The following is an 18,495-nucleotide window of genomic DNA, read 5'->3' as shown; positions in this document are numbered from 1 at the left end:
AGCAGGCAGGCATCTTGTCATGAAGAATCTGATGTCAAAAACCTATCCTCATAGTTTTTGGTCCCTTTTTTATCCTTCTTCTGCCAATGTGGCATTCCTGCACCAGGGTTCCATCCAACTGCTTTGAATGCTTCCAATGATGGGGCATCCACAGATTCTCTAGGCATGCTGTTCCGGTGCCTCACCACTCTCATAAGAAATTATTTCTTTCTAATATCTAATCTAAACCTACCTTAAGTTTACAGCTGTTAGACCTTGTCATATCCCTTTCTAATAGACTTTTCCTCCCCATTTTTCCTCGAGGCCCCCTTTAAGTACTGGTAATTGCTATAAAGTCTCCCCAGAGCCTTCTTGTCTCTAGTATAACTCAAAACTATCTAAATAACATCCAAGTTCTCTTTATAGGAGAGTGGTACCAGCCCTCTGATCATTTTAGTAGCTGATTTCAGTTGGGATAAAGTTAATTTTCTTCCTGGTAGCTAGTATGGTGCTGTGGATTTAGGATGACAATAATGTTAATAATACACCAATGTTACAGTTCTTGCTGAGCAGTGCTTACACAGAGTCAAGGACTTTTCAGCTTCTTGTGTTGGAGGAAGCAGAATGAGGACAGTTGACCCAAACTGGCCAAAAGGATATTCCACACCATATAGTGTTATGCTGATCAATAAAACTGGGGGGAGTTGGTGGGAGGGATGCCACTGCTCTGGGATTAGCTGAGCATTGGTCAGCGAGTGATGATCAGTGTTATTGTGCATCATTTGTTTTCATTATATTTTCTTATTGTTTTTCCTTCCTTTTCTTTCCTATTAAACTGCCTATATCTCAACCCATGGGGACTGGAGAGTGAGCGAAGAGCTATGTAGTGTTAATCAGCCTGTCTGGTTAAAGTACAAGTGTACTGCCACTGGGCAGCTCCAGCACACCTGCCTTTTCTTGTTCTGTCTTGTGTGTCTGTCTCCAGACCTGGATGCAGTACTCCAGGTGGGACCTCATGAGAGCAGAATCACCTCCATTGCCTTGCTGGGACCCTTATTTTGATGTAGCCCAAGATAAAATTGGCCTTTAGGGCCAATTTAGGGCACCAAAGAACAGCAAGAAATCATATCTGAGCATACTGCAGGCAGTTTATATAATTTCAAGCAGTTTAGTCATTTTTCCACATACTTTTGAGATGTGGCTATCCTTGGACACAGAATCACAGAATTGCCAGGGTTGGAAGGGACATCAAGGATCATGAATCTCCAACCCCCCTGCCACATGCAGGGCCACCAACCATTCCACCTAATGCTAGACCAGACTGCCCAGGGCCCCATCCAATCTGGCTTTGAACACCTCCAGGGACGGGGCATCCACAACCTCCCTGGGCAGCCTGTTCCAGTACCTCACCACTCTCTCCGTAAAGAATTTCCCCCTGACGTCCAACCTAAATCTCCCTTCCCTCAGCTTAAAACCATTTCCCCTTGTCCTGCTGTCACTCACCCTTTCAAAGAGTTGATTCCCCTCCTCTTTGTAGGCTCCCTTTAGGTACTGAAAGGCTGCAATGAAGTCACCCCACAGCCTTCTTTTCTCCAGGCTGAACAAGCCCAGCTCTTTCAGCCTGTCCTCATAGGGGAGGTGCTCCAGTCCCCTGATCATCTTCGTGGCCCTCCTCTGGACCCTCTCCAACAGCTCCCTGTCTTTGTTGTACTGGGGGCTCCAGACCTGGACGCAGTACTCCAGATGGGGCCTCACAAGAGCAGAGTAGAGGGGAACAATCACCTCTCTGTCCCTGCTTGCCACCCCTCTTCTGATGGAGCCCAGGATCCCATTTGCCTTCCGAGCCGCAAGGGCACACTGCTGGCTCATATTAAGTTTTTCGTCTATCAAGACCCCCAGGTCCTTCTCCACAGGGCTGCTCTCAAGGACCTCTCCTTCCAATCTGTAGGGATGCTTGGGATTCCTCCGGCCCAAGTGCAAAACTCTGCACTTTGCTGTGTTGAACCTCATCAGGTTCACCCGGGCCCACCTTTCTAGCCTCTCAAGGTCCCTCTGAATGGCATCCCGTCCTTCAACCGTGTCAACCACACCACTCAGCTTGGTGTCGTCAGCAAACTTGCTGAGGGTGCACTCGATTCCGTCATCGATGTCATTGATAAAGATGTTAAAGAGCACTGGTCCCAAGACAGACCCCTGGGGGACGCCGCTCGTTACCAGCCTCCACCTGGACATAGAGCCATTGATGACCACCCTCTGTCTGCGGCCTTTCAACCAGTTTCTTATCCACCGAGTGGTCCACCCAAACTATGGACTATGCTTAACAGTATTTTCTCTCAGCATCCAAGATGAACTTAAGCCTCTGCTTACAGCACTGAGTACGTATTTTTACAAGTCTTTGTGTTTAGGATTTTTTTTTTTTTTTAAGTAACTTTAGGTTGATTTCTTTCCAAGCACTTCAGCTGTTTTTTTTTTTTCTTTTTTTTTTTTTTTCTTTTCTTTTTTTTCCTTTGTTACTCTAAAGAATCAATCCTATTCTACACTGTTAAAAGAAACCACATGGTGATTGGGATTCCACTTTAGGGATAACTTGCTGTCAATGGTTTATGGGCTGGTTCGGCCCAGTTCCGTGACTAGCGGGGCGGAGGGATCCGCAAATCCGCGCCTCCGGAAAAAGGGAACAGGGGACCTCAAAATAATTAAAAACAGTGGCAATGATCTGAGGAGAAACAAACTAATTTACTAAATATACTATCAGAATGCAAGATAACACACTATAATACAGTATAATTAAATTTGAAGCTAATAAATCAAATATAATGAGAGAGAGAATGTCCGAAAGGTGGGTAGGCCTCACCACAACGCAGAGAGCTGAGGTGAGATGCGCAGTCCAGTTGAGCAGCAGGGAGAAAAAAGGGAGGAGAGCTGACGAAGAGCAGGCTAAGAAGAACGCATCAGGTGACCTTGCCAGGAGTTGTATCTCGAGACTCTCTGTGACCGCAAAGTCCCCTGGGGAATGTAGTTCTTCTTCTCTTCCAGGCAGGTACCCTGAGCTTGAGCATTAACAGTTAAATTCCCACTGCCCCACATGATGTTATGATGTGGAATACCGAAAACCAAAAATCACAAAACCATGACACTTGCTTTATAGAAAGAATTTGGTCTACCTAACTTATGGGAAAACCATTCCTTAATTGGATAGATATATTTAACTTAATGTTGGACAATACAGAATGGAATACTAATAAGTCCACCGTCAGGTTATGGAGTCCTATTATTTCTGAATGCTAAAACCTAACATCTTTGAGTGACATCCAAATCAAACAGTGCACTGGACATATTGAAATAACAACAGCTCTCTTTGTAATATTAAATACTGTCTCTTGATATGTCATGAGTTTTAGTGAAGAATATCTAGTCATTTATGATCTATATGTGAGATCCTTTCTCTGAAAACATGTTATATGCCCCTTCTTTTACTTTCTTTCTCTCACAGAATTATATAAGAATTAGGATAAAGTAGTAAGAAATTTTGCTTTCTCTTTTGACTGCCAGGTTTAATCACATCTTCTGGTGTGTGCAGGCACAACCTCTAATTGAATGCTGTTTTTTTTATGAGAGAGCATTTATCTCCTGTTGTGGAAGTTATCTCTATATGAAGAAAGAATCTTAATGTTTCTTGACTCTAGTTATCACATCACCTGTTCAGAATGGCTGATTTCTGAATTTTGGCCTCTGCTTTAAGAGCTGTTTCCCTGTGTAAGACAATGTATTCCACAATAACTATAGGAAGCATTAATGTAAAAAGCTCTTCAGCTTGTAACGTACATCTACCCAAAACTCCAAGACTTGTCTTTAGTCTTCTGAGTGCAATGAATTGTAACTTAACATTATAGATCAGCAAACAGCATAATATATGGTGACACGTGTAGCTGACAAGTTTATTCCAATGCAGAACAGAGTTATAGAATTTTCTAGGTTGGAAGAGACCTTGAAAAATTGACTTCAACCATAATGTTGTTATGACCTAAATGCAAAAACAAGTATGTAATTTTTTGAATGTAATGTGTTTGGACTTGGTCCACTGAGGCTACCTAGATTCATCTGCAAAGCCTTCTCACCTTCAAGTAGATCAGCAGTCCTGCCTAACTTGGTATTACTTGTAAACTTGCAGAGGGGACATTCAATCCCCTCATCAAGCTTAGTGATGAAAATTTTAAACAAATTTGGCTTCAGCAGTGAAACCTGGGAATTTCTACTGCTGAATGAAAACCAGCTATACTGAATTCCATTTGCGATGACCTTTTGATCTTAGTCATCCAGTCAGTTCTTCTCCCAGGAAAACGTAGACCTGATCAAGCCATGAGAAGTCAGTTTCTCCAGGAGAATACTGTGGGAGAGGATGTCAAAAGATTTACTAAAATCTAAGTAAACAACATCCACAGCCTTCAAAATATTTTGCTTGATTCCTTTTTACAGTTCCAGCAAGGTCCAAAAGGGACAGCTGTCCAGAGCTGAGCGATGATCAGTGTTAGTTGTGAATCTGGGAGACCAGATGTAAGAAAGAAAGATCTGCTGTAGAGCAGCAGATGAGAGGAGTGAGAAAACATGAGACAAACAGCTCTGCAGACATCAAGGTCAGTGCAGAAGGAGGGCAGGAGGTGCTCCAGACATGGAGCAGAACTCCCTGCAGCTCAGGAAAGGCCTGAAGAAGACCAAGCTGACCCCCTGCAGCTCATGGGTACAACACAGACCAGATCTCCACAGCCAGCCATGGAAGAGCCCATGGTACTGTAGTTCATGTGGCCCAAAGGAGGTACAGCCCATGGAGATGCTCTGCAGGAGTAGCCCTAGGACAGAGCTGCAGACCACAGAGAAGAGTCTGAAATGTGGCAGGAGGGCTAGGGGAAATGCCATCTGTGAGGGACCTGTGTGGAATGGTTCCTGAAGGGTGGACCCATGATACAAAGCCTCTGAAACCCATGGAGGATCATTCTGGGACTCTCCTGTTCTCCTAGGTGTTTTTTATTTTCCTTTAGTTCCTACTGCTCCAGTCTGTTAGTAATAGGCCATACATTACATCAGTAGTAGTCTCCCTATGTTGTGGCTGTTTTGCCTGTGAGGGTACTTGGTGAGTGATCTCCTTGTCCTTATCCCAATTCTTGATGCCCTTCACATTGCATTTTCTCCCCCAGTACCTTTGAGGAGGTAGAGTGAAGAGCAGTGTGGTGAGGTTTAGTTGTCCATCAGGGTGAAGCCCCACAAACTCCCATCTTTTACGCACTATCTTAGCATGTTCCCCAGGGATGTGTGCTGTGAAGAGAAGAGGAAAGATAGGAAGGGGAAGGCACCAGAAACAGAATATATCAAAATAAAAAATGCTAGAGCCTGAGGATAAGGCTGAAAGAGGAAAGTCAGAGAACAGGTTATAGTATAATGAAAAGGTTGACATTCTGAGTACCTCCTTTGACCCAATCTTCATCAGGAAGACGGGCCCCCAGGAATCCCAGGTGCTAGAGACTATGCTGAAAGGCTGAAACAGGGATGATGTACTTCTGGTGGAAGGTGACTAGGTCAGGGAACACTTGAGCAAAGTAAACACAGATAAGACCATGAACTGTGAAAAGATGCATCCACAAGAGCTGAAGGAGTAAAGAGATGTAATTGCAAGTTCGCTCTCTGTAATCTTTGCTCGATCACTGCAGGAGTCCAAAGACTGGAGGGAATTAAATGTCATTCCTATCTTCAGTAAGATAAGAAGGAGAACCTGGAGAACTACAGGCCTGCAAGCCTTACTTCCATCCCTGGAAGTGTGATGAAACTGTTTCTGGGCTCGTAAAGGAGAAGAAAACCATTAGGAGCAGTCACTATGAATTCACCTAAGGGAAGTCATTCTTGACCATACTGATAAGCTTCAAAAATGAAAGGACCAGCCTTGAAAATGGGAGGACAGTAAAAATAATTCAACAATGTGTAGGAGAAATGTTGCTCGCTAGTTTTGTACTTCTGCTTGGATATGCGTCCTCAAAAAATGAGACTAAAGCTGTGTGTCTTTCAAGGAAGGATAAAAATCTGCTGAATGGCTAACAAGATCAGCTCTGATAGTAACAACATGAACATCTGTAAAAACATCTCTCTTAGCATATCATTGCATATAACATTGTTTGCATCTCACATAGTTCAATATAAAATAGTGATACATTTCTCAGTTTTTCAGTTACATCTCAGTAGCAGAATATAAACTTAGTCTACTGCGTAAAAATAATTGTGAAACTGAAATCACACAGTTTTGCAAATCAAACTCTGTACAAACAATCCCACGTAAGGGAGAAAAAGAACAACAACAAAAAAAGCCAGCCCCCAAAAAAGCCCAACGAAAGCAGTTGAAGCTTACAAGCTTACTTCTCTCCTAAATCTGCAGCACTAAGCAAGAAGGTAAGTTAAGTACCTAAATAAGTGAAAACAACAGCAAATTTTAATTTAGCTTTATCAGGGGTTGATAAAGATGAACTTTTTGTACTGCTGGGATGAAGACAATGCCACATTGTGATGTTTGAAACAGATCCCCTTACACAGGTTTCTATCTAGTACTAACATATAAACACATCAATTAGCCCAGGCATACACGAAGGGATTATTTAATTGTCTCTCTCTGCTCATTTCAAGTGATTAAGGGATAAAATAGTGACGTTTCATGGTTTTATAATTTTGCTATCGGTATTCCACATCATAATGTAAAGTATGGGCAATTAAAGAGTTAATACTTCCATGGACTGACAACTTTTTGGATACCTGATTCTCACAAAAGAATAAGAACTACATTTCCCGGGGGACTTCACATTCAGAGAGGAAGATAAGCCATGGGAGGAAGGCACAGGATCTCACTCTCTGTCTCTCTCTCACTTGCTGCCTGGCAGTGTTTGGGTGTGCTCCCCAGCAGTGCACCTTCAGTTCAAAGTAGGCTTGTTGGTTTTGGACACTCTCTCTTATTTTATTTGATTTATTAGCCTCAATTTCAATTATATTGTATTATATTGTGTTATCCTGTGTTCTGATATTGTATTTATAAAATTAAGTTTTCCTCCTTAGATCATTGCCGCTGTTCTGTTTTTGGGCCCAACTCCCATCTCTCTACTCTTACCCTTTTCCCTTTCCATTTTCGGGCCAGGAGGCCTACAGGCCTGCTGCCCCCTGTCAAGGGCACAGATTGATCTAGATAACTCTGTGACAGTCATGTATTTGGAGTGAGTTTTGAGATTTATGAGGCATCTTACTTCAATAACTACCGGCTCCAGTTAACACAGTTTGATTTATTAATGAGATAGAATCAAAGACTGATATGATTTACAGAGGATCATAGAAGTTGGAGTCAATAAGGCTAACTGTGGAAGAAGTTTCAGATGATATTCTGCTCTACTTTTCTGCTTCTACTTTTCAAAAAAGTTGTAATTATCTAGAAAATATATAGATCTAATTGTAGAGTTGAAGCTGAATTAGATTTTGTATGTGCAAAATTGTCAAGGTGAAGCCAAAAAGGACACTTCAAACACGTCAAGATTTCTGTCTCTTCCCCTTTCCCTTTCTCCTCCCCCTTTCCCCTTTTTCCTTTTTCTTCTCTTTTCATTTCCTTTACATTTTTCCTCTCCTCTCCTCAAACATTTTTTATAGACATTGGTAGCATGGAATTGAAAGTTTTATTCCTGAATGCCATGTATAGGAATGCAAGAACCCAATATGGCCTAACTGATGTTTGGAGTGGAAGTAGAAGAGTTTTTCTGAAGAGCACATTTATAATATAAATGATTCATAAGTTATCTTTTCCCCCCTCCCCCCACAGCATAACTGTGAAAAGATGCTACAAGATGCCTTTATTAGATCCTTAGGGAATTTTATCTTCACTTATGCATATCACTAAGTCACTTACCAGATTTACTCTCTAATCTTGTGTAGTTTCTTTAAGGCTTTTAAAATGAAGTTTCTTCTGATGGATATAATTTACTAAAATTTAAGCAACAGTTTTACAACATAGTATGTTCATATTTAATTTCCATTCAAGAGTAACCAGAATCCTTCACTAGATATACTATTTAAAAAGCAATGCACTTATTTACAGTTACCAGTAGAATCACAGAAAATAAAATAAAAATATATTGGAGGAGTGGAAAAGGAGAGCTATTGTACTTGCATTCTAAAAAATATTCTTATAAATTAAAAAAAAAAATAAAAAAATAATAATAATTAAAAAAATCAAATGTAGTCCTGCTAAGTTTAGTACACCTTCAGCGATAAATGCCTTTCTTCATTGTTATGCTGCTACTTTTGTGAGGACCACAACACTGCCACATTTTCATCTTACTAGATTCATAGATTCTGTTTTATGTCCATACACACAAAATGCAATACATGTATGTTGTGTACATCACATATAAATGATGAAAAGCTAAAAGTCAAAATTGGTTATTGGCTATTTTTCTATTTTAGAATGACAAATATATTTTAAATATTTTAGAATTGTTCACTTAATCTGGAATTAGGTAACTTCTAGTTGTAATTTGGTTACCTTGAAAAGTTTTGGCACTTGTACATTTTCTTCAGATTTCTTTTAAGCAAATAGTAATTTGAAGTAAAACAAACAAACAAAATCAAATGTAAAATGCTTTACAGTTACTTTGTAGTAACTTTTTTTTTTCTTCTTCCCCCTTTCTTGTCTGATCAACCAGTTACCAGGGTTATTTTTGGTTTGATTTCTGGGAGGGGTTTCATCCAGAAGGGACAGGCTATTTGGGGAGATTACAAGGCAGTTGCTAAGGTACTCAGGATGGAAGCTAGGAAGGCAAAAGCCCAATTACAAGATTGGAAAGGACCTACAAGATCATCTAGTCCAACCGTTCTCTCACTACCATTGATACCACAAGCTACTAAACCATATATTGTAGCTCCTCATCCAGACTCCTCTTGAACACTGCCAGGTATTCTTATGCCAGGCTTCTTATGACTTTTTCTTTTTTTTTTTTTAACAGACAAACGTGGGTTTCCTTTCAGTATTCAAAAATGACGGAAAATGAACATGTTTTCAAAAAACATAGTACTCATCAAATATAGGTCTAGTTTTTAATTAAGGATATACATATCAAGTTCTTTATTCCAGACATTCATCATGTTTTGTGTTTTAGGGCTTTGCTGATTGAACTTGTCAAGCTCTAGAGCTCATAAACATTTGTTTCCTGAACTTATGTATTTCACATGCATTTATAAAGATTTGAAGAGACTATATTTCTGAAGGACAGAGAATTCACTTTGATTGTTTGGCACTTTGCAGTTCTTTGATCTGTCTCCTCTCTTTTAAGAGATCAAGTGCAAATAATATGTGATCTGTATTCCTGCAGGTGATTATCTATCTAGTTATTCTTTTTTTAACAGTGTGTATTAGCAACAGAAAACTTTTCCCATCCATACCCTATTTGTCATTTACTAAAGATTATTGTAATGTGTTTTTACCTTTCTGTTGGCATTTTCCTTTTGAGGAAATTAAATTGTGGTATTAAGTAGCAAACAAAGATTCTTATCCAATTGTGGGAAGTGTGGCTTTTTAGAATGACAAAATTGTTGTCATCAAAAGCTCTGATGCAAAGACTATTGAAGTTAATGAATATTAGAATCAAGGTAATCTATTCTAATAGCATAGACTTGTCAACAAATAGCAAATACTTCCAGCAACAGTGCAATGTTAACAACTCAATGTTACACAATACAAACAAACATGTTTTTCCAGTCCAACCCCACATATTTCAATATGATATTCATTTTCTTTTAGAGTTATAATATAATTCTTAAAATCACTTTTTCCAGTGTCCGTAGATAATAAACTGGCTAACATATTTCCATTATTTCCTTCACAGTCTTCAAGCCAGATTATTCTTTTCAAACTATTGTTGAAAATAATGATAAAATAGTTATGAAGGTAGCTTGTGTGCTATTTGAATACATATAACCTTTCTTAAGTTATATCACATTCAGTTACTGCATTTTATCTTCTATATATTGCAAATAAATAAATAAATAAATAAATAAATAAAATCAGAGAGAAAAGAGCATTCAGATAAATCTTCCCCCCCCCCCCCCCCCCCCCCCCATTTCTCACAGCTAGTATTGCTGCAGAGCAAGATGCTGGTTTCTCCATCAGCTAGCCTGGGCTGGAAAGTAACCATTTTTGTGGTTATGTCCAACACAAGAAAGATTGATGGTGAAATGGTCAGGATGGAAAGAGAAGCGTAAGAGGGAAGCACATTGTCACACCCAGCACTAACCTCATCCCCAGTATGGCTGTGTCTCTACGTTACTGTGTATTCCAGAAATGCATTCAGCACTTAAGACACCAGTGCTGAATAAAGAAAAAGGATCACCTTCCTCAGCTTACTAGCAACAGTCTACCTAACAAAACCCAGTAGGCTGTTGGAACTCTTTTCCATGAAGATCCACTGATAGGTCATAGGTATCATGGTGGATGCAGGACCTCAGGGTTTTCACTTTTCAGTAAATGAAAACTGCTTCAAATCAAGTTCATCTCCTAAATGTCATGGTTTTATGATTTTTGGTTATCAATATTCCATATCACAACATCATGTAGTGCACTGGGAGTTAAAGAGTTAATGCTCCAGTTTGGTAGATCGTGGATAGTTCCAGGTACCTGATTCTCAGAAGAGAAGAAGAACTACATACTATATACACCATAGGTTCTCACGTTATTCTGTTTCTATTCTCCTTTCAGAGGGAAAGATAAAGCTGTTTGCAAATCAAGAGATGTCTCTTTTTTTTTTTTTTTTTTTTTTTTTTCCTCTCTGCTTGTCCCAGCTAGACATTTTGCTTTCAGTATTAGAGCAAGACCTTTGGTTTTTGGACACACTCTCATTTTATTCTTATCCCCGGGCAGGACTTGGCATTTCTCTTTGTTGAACTTCATAAGATGGCTGTTGTCACATTTCTGCAGCCTGCTGATTTTCCTCTGAATGGCAACAAACCCATCAGCTATATCAATCCCTACTCTGAGTTTGTATTGTCTGTGAACTTGCTAAGATTACAGTTAATCCTGTAACTGAAGTCACTAATGAAGATGCTAAATAATGCTGAATCCAGTACTGGTGCCTTGGACCCTTCACTAGTGACTGGTGTCCAGTAGACTTGATGCTACTGATAATTATCCTCTAAGCCTAGTGGTTTGAGTAACATTCAGTCCATCTCTTTGTCCATTTTTGTATTGTTAAATCACTTGTGAACTCCTAGCTAGAATCATTTAACCCTGGTAACACTTAGGGACAACTGTGCAGTTGCTAGAAACTGCTCTTGGCTTATGGGAATAGAGTTCACTTGGATCTAATCTACGTGGTAAAAATAAAAACAAAATGGAAGGAAGATAAATACGAATCAGAAATGTTAAAATTATTTATTTTTGGTCCTTTGCAAGAATGCTATTTTCAAGATTTAAAAATTGTTGTCAGTTACTTAGACTGTAAGTTTTTAAGGTCATCTCAGGAAGATTTTCCAGAGGGGGAAAAAAAAATACTGATAAACACTGCTTTCTGACTTTTCTTCTTTTGAATGATATGAAAAGACTAAGCCAAGTAAAACTGTCTAACAGTAATTGCATCTAATTTTAAAATATTTGTGCATCAGCTTTTGTCTGTGGCTCCCTGCCCATTTTGTTCTCATTAAAATGCCCCAGGGAATCAGTTTTGAATAACATTAAGCAAATAACAAAGCCATACTTGAGATTAATCCTCTTTTTTGAAGAAACATTTAATAAGCCTGCACATACGAAATCTATTTAGTCTGCCCACAATAATAATTGTGATCCTTGTTAAGAATAAGAGAACAAAAAGGTATGAAACTTAGTTTGCATTTTACATTCCATAAATTAGCCTGAAGTATAATGAGCTATGAAACTACCTCAAAGACAAGTTTGAATACACTGAGCTTTACTGCTGGCAGTAAAACAATTTGAAAGTTCATTCAGTACTTTCAGAAATTTTGCACTTTCCCATTGTTGTGGGTTTGATTTCAGCCTCATAGGCATTTATTTGCCTCTTTCACTTTATTGATAGTATAAAATCATTATTATTCTAATTGAGTGTCCTGATACTAGTTTTAAAATATTTTTTTAAAACACGTAGTTTTATTCAAAAGTGGCATGTATATATTCACAATACATATACATGTATAGTCATGTACAAATATGTACTCCCTTGATACATCCTGACTTCACAGCAACTATGGTGCTTGCACTGCCTAGTCATTCTGCTGAAATATATACTTCTGCTTGGCCTAGTTTAGTGTTAATGATCCAGTGACAGACATAGCAAAGTAAGCCCTTGTAATAGTAGAAAATTTGTTGTATGGATGGAATTGCAGTCTGGATGATTAGTGAAATGTGGGATGTAATGAGGAAAAATGAGTACAAATGCTCCAAAATCAGTGGTATACCCTGATTTAATATCTTTCCATAGAATTGTAGACTCATATAGAATGGTTTGGTTTGATAGATACATTTAAGATCACCTAGATTCAACCCCCTCTTATAGGCAGGGACTCCTCCTTCTAGACCCAGTTGCTTAACGCTCCATCCAGCCTGGCTCTGAGTGCTTCCAAGAGGGAGCATTCACAGCCTTGCTGGACATGTTCCAGGGCCTCATCACTCTCACAGAAAAGAACTTCTTCCTAATATCTAGTCTAAATCTACCCTCTTCCAGTTTAAAATCATTTCCCCTTGTCCTGTTGCTACATGCTCTTGTAAAAAGTCCCTCCTCAGCTTTCTTGTAGGCTCCCTTCAGGTACTGAAAGGCTGCTATAAGATCACCCCTTCTCCCGGCTGAGCAGCCCTAGATCTCTCAGCCTGTTCTCATACGTAAGGTACTCCAGCCCTCTGATCATCTTTGTGGCCCTCCTCTGGACCTGCTCCAACAGCTCAGTGTCCTTCTTGTGCTGGGGGTCCCACAACTGGATGCAGTACTCCAGGTGGGGTCTCATGAGAGCAGAGTATTGGGGCAGAATCACCTCCCTTGACCTGCTTATCACACTTCTCTTGATGCAATTCAGGATATGGTTGGCCTTCTGGGCTGCAAGCGAACACTGCTGGCTCATGTTGAGTCTTTCATCAACTGACACTCCCAAATCCTTCTCCTCAGGAATGCTCTGAAGCCATTCTCCATCCTACCTGTATCTGTGGCTGGGATTGATCCAACCCAGTTCATACTGATTTTATAAACTTGTAGTGTATACCTCTTAGGTCTCTAGTGGCCTGGATTCTGATAATTCTGATAATCAACATGGACACAGTAAGCAGTTAAATCTTACATCTAATGTTAAAATCCAATTAAATTTCCAGAAATCTTAAATTACACTTAGGGTAGCAAAGGGAGTTTGGGAAGGGAGGTTTCTTTGCCATAGAACTATACAGTGATTACATGACATTCCAATGTGGTTATTTTGATAGACAGCAAATCTAGACTGTACTGAATTCATGGTATTTTCCTAGACAAGCCTGGCATCTAGTTCTTGGCCAGTATTACTCTGTTTTGAAGTATATGTTCCCTTACATCTTAGCTGCTTTCAACCAAAATTCGGTTGCAAAGCAGTGATGCTTTACAATTCACTTTTCTTCAGAGAGACACCAAAAGTTCAAAACTGGGTTCAGCATTTATACAGAACAGATTCAAGAGAAATTATAAATTGTTTGGCATATTACTTCAAATTCCAAGTGAACCTTTTTTATGAACAGAAACATTTAAGAATATCTGTTAAAATAAATAAATAAATAAATAAATAATTAATAATAATAATAATAATAATAATAAAAAGAATACTATGCTCTGACTTTACCTCTTTGATATATACAAGGATCTATATTGCAAGGTAGATTTAAATATTATTTTTGGACATTAAATTCTTACATTTAAGTAAAATACAACCTGAAAACCCTGAATTGTTACCAGTTAGTAAAGATACAGCATTATAGGATAGGTGACATTGCAAGACTGAGGATACCCTGACATTCACAGAAAGTCTTTGAAATGTGGGATTCTGTGTTGTTTTCTGTGAGTGGGAGGTGGAGGAAGGGATGGATGTTCATACCAAGTCATTTGTGTAAATTAAACTGATGTAATCATAGAGAAAGAAGTCATATAGAAGTAGAATGATGCAAAAGTTCTGCAGAAACCATTATACAGAGAAGGAGGCATCTTCTGCAGAGCAATAATGCTCACACTGTGTTATCATTGATCAAATACTAACCTAATTGCTATGTCGTCATTGAGGAGCTTTTCTCAAAAAGTAAATGTGCAAGCCTTACCTGAAAACATGAGTTTAGCTATTTCTGACATTGTTTCTTTACTACATAAATTTTAATTTGCTTTTTAAAGTAGAGGTAATAGAGATGTATTACGAGTTGTTTATTGTCCATCTACTACCTTTAAACATATTCAACATTTTAGCCAACACAAAAAACTGGAACAACATAAAAACAGAAAAAGAGAAGCAAGAATGAGAGTCAAGATTAATTCATTTTAATCTCATAACCTTCTATGCTTGACAATGTTAAATCTGAGTGATTCTTCTTATCCACACATGAAGTGCCTACAATAGTTACAAAATTTCCTTATTAGCTTGGTTTGCTCAGACACCTGAGCACCACTCTATGAAGATAAGCTTGTCTAAACACCTTTATACTTCACCCAAAGCTCACTGGACCTTGTTGCATTCACATTCTTGTCCACCTTTCCACAGTATGTGCGAAAGTGAGGTTTTCCTCTGAAAACTGAGGCTTGTTGTGTGGTATAAAACACAGTCTCTTGCTCATCCTATGCTAGCCTAGACTGAAGAAAATAAATGTGACAACTACTGCTTAAAACTGATTTGATAAATCTGAGAAATTGTGAAAATTCTTAACAGGATAATTACAGAGACAGTGCGATCAGGACATTTCCAACAGTAATTCCAGTCTTTCTCCCTTTCTCTTTCATTTCTCTTCCCCCCTTCCACATTTTCCCTTTTCCCTGAGTATGAAGGAAATCTGGATTGGTAAACCCAGACACAGACGTAATAATGTAATTATTATAAACTGAGATTTATTTATCTTTCTATTTATTTATTTATTTAATAAGCTACTGAATCTCACCATTAATGAACTTACTCTTACATCTGTCTGTGCCCAAATTGTTATCAGAGAATCACAGAATCATTAAGGTTGGAAAAGAACACTAACATCATCTAGTCAGACCACCAGCCTATCCCCTCCATGCACTCTAATCTCATCCCTCAGTGCCAGATATACAGAATTCTTGTACACCTCCAGAGACAGTGCCTCCCCCACCTCCCTGGGCAGTCTTTCAGTGCATTACCACACCTTCTGAGAAGAAATTTTTCCTAATATCCAACCTGAACATCTCTTGACACAACTTAAAACCATTACTTCTAGTTCTGTTGTGTTCTGTTGTCTTACTACTGAGGAATAAATGGAACTCATGGATTAAAAATTGTTTCTCCTTCTCTTCCTCTACTCCAGGGGGCCCTGGATAACAATAAGTCAAGACATTTGGGAAAAATACCTCCTTGCTCTCAAGCAGCATCAGGGTCTGTAATCATTCTGGCACCTACATACTGAGAACATGGCTGGTGTTTCCAAATCTCCAAGTAACACTTTGTGATTGCCCTATGTGTATTCAAAAATCAACTATCTCAGAAGATCTAATTTCTCTGCTTTCTAGAAAAGTAATATCACCATACTGCACGTAACAGAATGTAAAAGCAGTTTTATTATGAGTTTCATCATTTTTTAACAGAATTTATAAATTATTTCAAAGAGTAACTAGAAATAATAGCTGCTGCAATCTAACAAAAGAGGAGAGGGACCACTCCAGAAGAACTGCGTCCTGAAGAGAGCCCATGCTGGAGCCAGTTTGTCCTGAAGGACTGCAGCCTGTGGAGAACACTTACACTGCAGTAGGGTAAAAACATGAGGAGAGAGGAGAAGCAGAGAGGAACTGAGAGGCACTCGCCGCAAAGCCCCAACCCCTGTCTCTCCTTTGATGCTTAGGTGTCATGGAGAGCAGGTGGAGAATGAAGGAGTAAAGCTGAGCTTATATATAAATAAACTATAAACTAACTAACTAACAAATAAATAAATAAATGTGAGGTGGGTAGATGATTTTGGAGTGTGTGTGCATGTTTGTTTCTCACTTTCCAAATCTGTTTTACTTGACAATAAATGAGTGCTCTCCAGCTCAAGTCTGTTTTGTTCCTTATGCTAAATAATATGTGATCTCCTTGTCTTTATTTGGATATACAATCACTTTTATCTGCTCTTTTAAGAGAAACTCTTTGTCTTGATGAGTAGAGAGAGTGAGAGTTGCTGGATGGGGGTCTGGCAGCCAATGTCAGTTCATGTACACCCTTATAGTAAGAAGGGACTTGGTCTACCAAATGTTTTCCCAAGGATTTTTATTATTACTAATAACAAATAGGAAATTTTGATGATATTTATTTATACATTTATTTACATGGCTGCTTGTCTGGATGTTGCACAAATTGAAAGTACTATGCTCTCGGTGAATTCTTGTTATAATTCTTGTTATAAGAACAAGAATTATGTAGTAAGCTCTGAAGAAATTCATTCCAGAGTTTATTTATAAGCAGTTTTAAATATAAAATTAAATGTTGGTTGCTCTTCATAGTCATGACTTTTTCATAAGTTATGATTTAATCAGAAATATTTTAATATTTGGTTTAAACACTTGTCGGGAGAGCATGTTTAGGGAAATCACTAGAAATAGAAAAAGAAAATAATCTGCAAAGTCAGCGGAAATCTACATAATAACGTGGAATAGAAAACAACATAAAATACTAGAATTTGGGATCAGTTCTTAAAAAGTGAAGAGCTATTACCTGAAATTCTTTTACAGTTTCCCTTATCTTTCAACTCACACTCGTGTAGAACATTGAACAGCTAACATAATGTTAAAACTGTCTGAGCTGGAAAGAGCACAGTGAATTAAGTCCAGGACAATCCTCACTGAATCAAAGAGGACATGTCCTTTGTGAAACCTAGACACACTGATCAGCAAGAAGGGAAAAATAAGCTAGGCATTTCATCCATCCTGCCTTAATGGAGCGTCAATTGATGGTCTTAATTTACTACCTAGCTCATTTGTGCTTTCCTATACTCAAAAAAGAGAGGCATCTCCAGAGAAGAATTAAAATTTGAAATTTGAATAACTTTCTGGAAAAAAAAAAAAAAAAAAAAGTATAGAGTGACACCATTCCTTAGTTAGATATTTTGGATATATGCTTAAGACTTTTTCAATTTTCTTTTTCTGCAGTATCTTTAAAAGACTTAACAGGTATATTATAAACCCTGGAATTATCTTTTTTTTTTTTTTTTTTTTTCCAGTAAAAATTATAGACAACTATTTTCTCTTAATTATATCTTAAATTAGTTCTGATTTCATATCAAAACTGTACATAAATAGAAATACAAAACTCATGTAATTTCAACATTTTCAGTATTCATACGCATATGGTCTGCTCTCATTCTTGATCCCATAGCTAGATTTACATGTCCTTGCACATGTAAATTAATTTGTGGAGTTGGATTATAAATTTTCTGTTAAGAAAAAAAAAAAAAGTTATTTTTTGTTTCCACCCTCATAGAAAGCAGGTAGAGTGCTCATGTCCAACCCACTAATATATTAAGCTTTGTAATGTATATATGTTAAAGATTTTATATATTTTATATGCATCCAAGACAGTTCCTTTTCACTCAGTACAGTCCAGGCAAGCCTAACGGCTGTACATCCAACATTTCAGATTGGGTTGGGTTCAGTTTTGGCTCCACATTTACCAGTACTGAGCAATGATTTGCATGCTAATGTGTAACTCTAAAAAGTTACTATCAAATCCTACTAGGTAAAGTGCTTGCAGACAGAGAGCGTGAAATATATTGTAATTAATCTACTAATGTATGTCTGTGAATCAATGATTATGTCAATAAAGTTGTTATTTGCATTTGAGAATATATTTTATGTGCTTTGCTGAAACTGTCTATTCTGCTTCATTTGTAACCACAAGCTGTGTTTGAACTAGCTATTCATCAGATGCAGACATCCTGAAATGAAACACACGCAGCTATTTCTCGTGTTCTCATCTCACTTTGCAGATTACAGCAGGACAGCAATGCCTCCTTCTCTGACATTATCTTCTCAGGACGTTATTTGCACCAAGTGATAAGCCAACGAGGAAGTGAGAGTGTAACCCCAATATTCTTTCTAATATAGGTTTTACAATCACTCTCTTGATTGTGAAGGAAGTTAACATTATTATGTCTTGCTGTGGAGCTGAGTCCAGGTTTATTTTCCTCTGCTGTTGGCACTGCTGCATATTTGTAGTGGGAGTTGTGAAAATATGATTTAAAATAAAGAAATATAAACTTCCATAAAATATTCACTCAGATAATATCAAGGCCAGTAATAAAGG

General features: G+C 38.2%; 1 long non-coding RNA gene across 1 annotated transcript in view; it reads left to right on the top strand.

The window, feature by feature from the left end:
- Positions 1-15,598, top strand: part of LOC149920158 (uncharacterized) — a 30,875-nt gene extending 15,277 nt beyond the window's left edge. Inside the window, exon 3 of the long non-coding RNA XR_016468058.1 lies at positions 15,530-15,598. This is a non-coding gene — a long non-coding RNA (uncharacterized LOC149920158). The remainder of the gene's footprint in view (positions 1-15,529) is intronic.
- The last annotated feature ends 2,897 nt before the right edge of the window (positions 15,599-18,495 follow it).

Source organism: Phasianus colchicus, chromosome 1 (genome assembly GCF_987193195.1).
Source record: "Phasianus colchicus chromosome 1, bPhaCol1.hap1.1, whole genome shotgun sequence".
Classification (NCBI taxonomy): Eukaryota; Metazoa; Chordata; class Aves; order Galliformes; family Phasianidae; genus Phasianus; species Phasianus colchicus.
Note: the sequence above shows the minus strand (reverse complement) of the source record. Positions and strands in the feature narration are given on the sequence as shown.